Source organism: Bidens hawaiensis, unplaced genomic scaffold (assembly GCF_021521415.1).
Source record: "Bidens hawaiensis isolate Kalapana, Puna unplaced genomic scaffold, B.hawaiensis_p1.1 tig00002236_1, whole genome shotgun sequence".
Lineage (NCBI taxonomy): Eukaryota > Viridiplantae > Streptophyta > Magnoliopsida > Asterales > Asteraceae > Bidens > Bidens hawaiensis.
The window spans coordinates 1611644-1619835 of NW_027491119.1; positions in this window are offsets into that span (position 1 = coordinate 1611644).

Genomic DNA, 8192 nt, shown 5'->3' on the forward strand with positions numbered 1-8192 from the left:
TAAGACCGCTACTTTCACTGGATGACTTGCTTTATAAACGTTATATGACTTGCTCATGCATACTTTAGTTTAAATTAGCAATTTTCCAAGTGTCTAGAATAAGTTAACCTTTGAACGTGGTAGATAATAGGTTGAAGTTTTGCTTCCTCCTTCGTGATTGTGCGGGTAGGACCGTCACTTGCACTTAGTAGGATGGCTAAACTTTACCTATATCTGACCTGCGTGGAGGTTTTCCTCATCTTTTTAGAAATTTTCTAAGTGTTTAGAATAAGTTAACCTTTGAACGTGGTAGATAATAGGTTGAAGTTTTGCTTCCTCTTTCGTGATTGTGCGGGTAGGACCGTCACTTGCACTTAGTAGGATGGCTAAACTTTACCTACATCTAACCTGCGTGGAGGTTTTCCTCATCCTTCTGTTAGAAATTTTCTAAAGTATTTTAAATAAGTTAACCGTTCGATGCGCGGTTGTCAATAGGTTCGGTTTCCTCTCATGATTTGTGCGGTTAGGACCGGCACTTTCATTTAGTGGGATGACCAAAGTTTACCTATGACTTACCTGCGTGAAGGTTTACCGTTTTTTGGGTTTATGCGGGTTTTTCCGCCTTCCCCACGCAACGACTTTCCACGTAATTATTGTGACATCTGCCCCGATCCGACCCGACCCAGGTACCCGTTTCTCTGACCCGAACTCTTTCTTTTATGATTTAATATTTATTTATACTTATATTTTACTTTTAATAATAATAATATACTTTTCCTTCCCGCCTCTTTCTCTCTCTCTTTCCGCCGTCCCGTCCCTCTCCTTCTCTCTTTCCGCCTTCTTTTCCCTCTTGTCGCCGTCCCGCCCTTACGCCTTGTTTCCCTCTTTTTCTTCTAACTCTTTGCTTGTCCTTTGTTCCTTCCCGCCTAAGGTTGTCTGCGCAGCTCCACGCGCCAGACTCCCTTACAAGGAATCCTGCGTGAAGACCACCTGTTTCAGCGATACGCGAGACGAACTCTTCTCGCAGCGCGTTAAGAATTGTAATTCTTCTCGCAGTGCGCGAAGGACGGAAGTTCTTCCCGCGACGCGCTAAGGATTTGTAGTTCTTCTCGCAGCGCGCTAAGAATCGTAGTTCATCCCTCGACGCGCGAAGAATTATAGTTCTTCCCGCGGCGCGCTAGGAATTTTAGTTCCTCCCGCGGCGCGCTAAGAAATGTGACTCTTCCCGCGGCGCGCTTAGAAATGGTAGTTCTTTCCGCGACGCGTTAAGGTTAGTTCTGTCTGCCTTCGCGCTCGCGCTCTCTTGACCTTCTGTGTCAGCCTTCTCGCGTCAAACCCTTTGAGTTTTCTTCTGTTTAAGCTAGCCGTTGCTTTTGAGTTGTCTTATCTTTTGAGCTGTTGACCTAATCTGCTTTATGTCTGAAAAGTTACTTTCGGCGCAGCATGCGCACCAACCCCATTGGTTGACAGATAAAGTGACTGACATAATCTTTTGAGATCTGCTTTTGCCATGCTTGACCTGTACCTTTATCTACCCGCCCATGCTTTTTTTACTGTTCCCTGACAGCTTTATCTTGCCTCTGCAGCTGCCATATCTTTCCATATCTTTTGCTTTTGGAATCTTTTGCTTTTTAAGATCTTTTCCCCTTTTCTAGGGATTATGTCTCCTAGGGTTTTCCTATAAATAATAATAATATTTTCATAACACATCACACACAAACACTTAATCTCTCCTGTTCTCTTGCTCCTTGCTCTCTCTGCCGTCTTCCTCTCTGCCTCCGTCTTCCTCCCTGTTCTGCCCTGCTTTTCCGGTAATATATATTATATATAATAATTTACTTATTAATTATGCTAACTTATAATCAAGACTTGAAACAAATCATTAAAACAATAATCTTATTTATAGGTTAACTTGTGCTTGTTTAAAGTTGGTTCTTGCTTTATCTTACACCGCATCGTTTATCATGTGAGTAATCTCGTACCTAATCCCTTTTTGCTTTTAATGTTTTGGGATGTTCATGTGTTCATACAAACTTAGAGTCTTAAACTTGTTTATGAACTTTAGTCGCGCAGTATCCCATGTGTTGAGGACGTAGACTTGGCTGTTTATTTGTATGTGTGGATCATTAACCGTCTTGTCGGTCTATTCCGCAGTTTTCATGGTACCATTAGATGAACACGGGAGAACTATCGTTTATGATTTTCTCTTTTGTTTACACATGCACAGTTAGTCTTGTTTGTGAGCTCAATTGTGAGCACTGGCAGTCTTATGAATCTTAGAGTTGGTCCCGATCAGATTACACCCTTGTTGAAAACCAGACATACACATGTTGCGCGCAGATTTTATTGTTATCTATGTATTGTATTAAACTTGATTTCTCACCAACACGCAAGTGTTTGACGTTTATTTTAACACATGTTCAGGGTTGCAGTAGCTGTTTTGGAGCTTGTGGACACATAGGAAGTTTTCTTTATTTTGGACCTAGATTAAAATGTATCAAGACAAGTTATTGCTGTTCGAATATTATGATTTATAATATATTGATTTATGATGATTTATGTTATCTTGTGTTTACCCTGCGCGTGCGCAAATGAATGTATTTATTAAATATTGACACCCAATAGTGTCACGAGTAATGAAACAATATGTGGCGCCCCGATGTATAATCCGCCTTTGGTCGGGGTGTTACAGATTGGTATCAGAGCTCGTTGACTTTAGGATAGGTGGTTAGACGTAACGGCCTAGAATACCTAAGAGTCCCTTCTCGCGCATGAGAGAAATCTCATGTTTGCGCGCTTATTGTTAATTACTCGTTATTTGTGAATATGCTCGCGCTTGCGCAGTATATGATTTTATGTTTTATTTCGCGATATTTCGATTTTTGTTGAATTTCGATTTTTATTGATTTTACTTACATATTCGTTTGTTGGATTTGAAAATCCGAAAAGTCATGGTGATACATGAATAGTTGATTTTCAATTTCCATTTACGATTATGTTCTGAGGTTGGAGACTTGAAAAGTCATGGTGATACATGAATTGTCAACCTCCAATACTCATTTTCTTGTATATTTTATATTGAAGATTGGAAAGTCATGGTGATACATGAATCGTCAACCTCCAATACTCGTTTACTCGTATATTTTAAATTGGGAATTCGGAAAGTCATGGTGATACATGAATTGTCGATTTCTGATTCGAATTTGTTACCTTTATTAAGTCTGCAATTAGGGTCATTTATTTTACTTTAACTTTTGATAGCATCTAACTCCGTGAAACCAAGCTTTATAAGATTAAAACTTTGCGATAAAAACCAAGATATTAACTAAAATTAAAAACTTTTATAGAATGCCTCCGCTATCTCGCCGATTTCAGAGAAGAGAAGCCTCGCGCATGCGTAGACAGCAACGTTCCCAGGAAATGGCCGCCGCGATAGCCCAAGCCTTGAGCCAAAACAATACCAACACCTCTGGTTACAACATTAAATCCTTTAACGCGGGTAACCCTCCAAAGTTCACAGGTCTTGGAGGAGCCACCGTGATGCTCCAATGGCTCGAGAAGATAGAAAACACTTTCCTCCACACCCAATGCCCCTCAGACAGACGAACCCTATATGCTTCCAGTGTCCTGGAATCCAGAGCGCTTACATGGTGGAATGGAGTAGCTCATGCGCGTGGCGCAGAGGCTGCTTCTAGCATGACATGGGAGGAATTCAAGGAAATTCTTACGCGAGAATTCTGCCCTCCCAACGAAGTTAAGCGCCTGGAGGAAGAATTCTGGAACTTGAAGCAATACAGTGGCGAAGCGCGCGAGTACGCGACGCGCTTCCACGAGCTAAGCTTACTGGTCCCTCACCTTGTTACCCCTTCACGCCGAGCAATCGAGAAATTCCTTGGGGGTCTCCCCATGGAAATTCAAGATTCTGTATGGGCCAGAAACCCAGTTACCCTCTCTGACGCCATCGAGTTGGCCGCTGTGCTCAGCGACAACCATGTCAGAGCAGGAACCCTGTTCCTGCGGGGAACTGAGAAGACCAAACTCACCAAGACTGCCCCTGAACCAACAGAAACCAAACCAGAACCCTCAAACCGTAACAACCTCAAGCGCAGGCGCAAGGCCTATGCGCTTACCAACCCGCCCATTGTCCAGCAACCCATCTACCAACCCCCAGTTTACGCGCCTAACCCTCTGTCAGCCTACCCAACACCTCCTGTAGTCCACAACTATGCCTTAACCAATCCAGCACTCCCTGCCCCGCCAACTAAGAAACCTTACACAGGAAACCATCCCTTTTGCCCAACCTGTAGATTTCACCACCCAACCCAAACCCCGTGTCGACTTTGTACCCGATGTGGCCGTACTGGTCACACTGCTGAGAACTGTAGAGTCCTTCCCGCCAACCCAATTGCGCAAACACCACCAGTCTACCCGCAGAACCCACAACCAACCTACCAAAACCCACGACCCAGATCGTGCTTTAACTGCGGTGATCCCAGTCATTTCCGGAACGCGTGCCCAAGGCTACAAGTTCAGATTACGCAAGCGAATCCGGTGAACCAGATTTCAAACCAAGTGACGCGTGGACGAGCTTTTAACATAACCGCGCACCAAGCGCAAGCGATTAATGACGTAGTTAATGGTACATTTTTGCTTAACGGATTTTATGCTTATGTACTTTTTGATACTGGCGCCGATCGAAGTTTTATCTCTCGCGCCTTCGAGCAGAAGCTTGCGCGACCGCGCAACGATTTAAAAGAAGATTTTTCAGTTGAATTGGCTAATGGTGAAACTGTTTTAATAAACTCAGTGATTAAAGATTGCACGCTTAATCTTAACGAAAACGATTTTCTAATCGACCTCATCCCTATGCCTCTTGGAAGCTTTGATGTTATCATTGGTATGGACTGGCTCTCGCATAATCGCGCCGAAGTTATTTGCGCCAAGAAGATGATTCGCATACCTCGAGAAAATGGTGATCTTCATATTTACGGCGAAAAACCCTCCCGCGGTCTTAAACTTATGTCTTCCGCCGAAGCCCAAAGACTCATGCGGAAAAGGTGTATTGCATTCTTAGCTCATGTGGTTAAACCTGCTGAAGAAGAGAAGCTTCGCGATATCCCTGTTGTGCGTGATTTCCCTGAAGTTTTTCCTGATGATCTTCCTGGTATCCCTCCCGCTCGTGAAGTCGAGTTTCGTGTTGATCTTGTCCCTGGTGCTTCCCCCGTAGCTAAATCTCCTTACCGTCTTGCACCCGCTGAGATGCAAGAATTGGCAAGCCAACTTCAAGAGTTGACTGCTAAAGGATTCATTCGCCCTAGCTCTTCGCCCTGGGGTGCTCCGGTGTTGTTCGTTAAAAAGAAAGATGGATCGTTTCGCATGTGTATTGATTACCGCGAGTTGAACAAACTCACCATTAAGAACCGGTATCCCTTACCGCGTATTGACGACCTCTTTGATCAACTCCAAGGTGCCTCCTGTTTCTCGAAGATCGATCTCCGTTCTGGTTATCACCAGTTGCGCATCCGCGATGAAGATGTTCCGAAGACTGCTTTTCGAACTCGTTATGGCCATTTTGAATTCTTGGTCATGTCCTTCGGTCTAACCAACGCACCCGCCGTTTTCATGGATCTAATGAATCGGGTGTGTAGGCCTTTCTTGGATAAATTCGTGATCGTGTTTATCGATGATGTTCTGGTGTATTCTAAGACCAAGGCCGAGCATGAGCAACATCTCCGATTGGTATTGCAAAAGCTTAGAGCCGAGCAGCTCTTTGCCAAGCTCTCCAAGTGTGAATTTTGGTCTGATGAAGTACAGTTTCTTGGCCATGTTGTAAACAAGATGGGTATTCATGTCGACCCATCCAAGATTGAAGCAATCAAGAACTGGATCACGCCATCTACTCCTACCGAGATCCGTTCCTTTCTGGGCTTAGCTGGTTATTACCGGCGCTTCATTTCGAACTTCTCGAAGATCGCTTTGCCTTTAACAGCTCTGACGCACAAAGGTAAACCGTATATTTGGGGCTCGAAGCAAGAAGAAGCCTTTCTAACGCTCAAGCGTTTGTTGTGTGAAGCTCCTGTTCTTGCGCTACCTGAGGGTAATGATGATTTTGTCGTGTATTGCGATGCATCCAACCAAGGTCTCGGTTGTGTTCTTATGCAACGAGGCAAGGTTATCGCTTACGCATCAAGGCAACTTAAGGTTCATGAAAAGAATTATACAACTCACGACCTCGAACTTGGTGCAGTTGTTTTTGCCTTGAAGATCTGGAGACACTACCTTTATGGTACTAAGTGTATCCTCTACACTGACCATAAAAGCCTTCAGCATATCTTTGATCAGAAGGAACTTAACATGAGACAACGCCGATGGAACGAACTCATCAGCGATTACGATTGTGAGATCCGGTATCATCCTGGTAAGGCTAATGTGGTAGCCGATGCGCTCAGCCGAAAACCCTGCCAGCTTAACTGTATCTTGCCGCGCACCCAGCTTCACTTCGCGCCGATTCAAAGCAACCTTGAATCGCGTATTCGTGACGCGCAGCGCGCATCCATCAGTAATGGTAATCTTCGCGCCGAGTTAGCGTGTGGCGCGGAAGCACTCTTTGTCCCTAATCTGAGTGGAATTCTCTGCTATCTTAATCGCATCTGGATTCCCTTTGATGAGAATCTTCGCGCTGATATCCTGAGTGAAGCACACAAATCTCGGTATTCTATTCATCCTGGCACCGATAAGATGTACAAGGATTTGCGCATTACTTATTGGTGGCCCGGTATGAAAAAGGATATTGCTGTGTTCGTAGCTAAATGTCTGACTTGTTCTAAAGTGAAAGCTGAACACCAACGCCCATCTGGTTTGCTCGAACAACCAGAAATTCCTACGTGGAAATGGGAATGTGTAGCGATGGACTTTATTACCAAGTTACCTTTGACAGCAAGCAAACATGATAGCATTTGGGTAATAGTGGATCGTTTGACTAAGTCTGCTCACTTTCTGCCCATTCGTGAAAACTACCGTGTTGAGCAGCTCGCGCAGCTTTATGTCAAGGAAATTGTCTGCCGCCATGGTACTCCTTTGAGCATCATATCCGATCGCGATGGCCGTTTTATATCTCGCTTTTGGAAATCTCTCCAATCTGCGCTAGGAACTCGCTTGGACATGAGTACGGCATATCATCCTCAGACTGACGGTCAGTCTGAGCGAACTATTCAAACTCTTGAGGATATGCTCCGATCTTGTGTTCTTGATTTTGGAGGTAATTGGGATTCACACCTGCCTTTGATTGAGTTCTCTTATAATAACAGCTATCATTCCAGTATCGGTATGGCCCCATTTGAAGCACTTTACGGTCGTAAGTGCCGCTCCCCGATCTGTTGGAGCGAAGTGGGTGAAACTCAATTCACAGGACCCGAACTTGTTCAAGAGACAACCGATAAAATCGCCAAGATCCGTGATCATCTGCTGACTGCCAGAAGCCGACAGAAGAGTTACGCAGATCGTAGGCGAAAGCCTCTCGAATTTCAAGTTAGTGATCTTGTTCTCCTCAAAGTGTCGCCCTGGAAGGGTGTTGTCCGCTTTGGGAAGAAAGGTAAGCTTGCTCCTCGTTATGTTGGTCCATTCAAGATTCTCGCGCGTGTGGGAAAAGTTGCCTACAGACTTGACCTGCCGCCCGCGCTCAGTAATGTGCATCCAACGTTCCATGTATCCAATCTCAAGAAGTGTTTAGCCGACGAGAACCTTCACGTTCCACTTGATGAAGTTCAAGTTGATGAAACTATGCATTTCGTTGAGAAGCCTGTTGAGATTATGGATCGCGAGGTAAAGCAAACCAAGCGCAGTCGTATCCTTATCGTGAAAGTTCGTTGGGAGTCCAAGCGCGGAGCCGAGTTTACATGGGAAAGGGAAGATCAAATGAAGATCAAGTACCCGCACCTGTTCTCTGCGCAACCTACTTCGAGATAAATTTCGGGACGAAATTTCTTAAAGTAGGGGAGACTGTGACATCTGCCCCGATCCGACCCGACCCAGGTACCCGTTTCTCTGACCCGAACTCTTTCTTTTATGATTTAATATTTATTTATACTTATATTTTACTTTTAATAATAATAATATACTTTTCCTTCCCGCCTCTTTCTCTCTCTCTTTCCGCCGTCCCGTCCCTCTCCTTCTCTCTTTCCGCCTTCTTTTCCCTCTTGTCGCCGTCCCGCCCT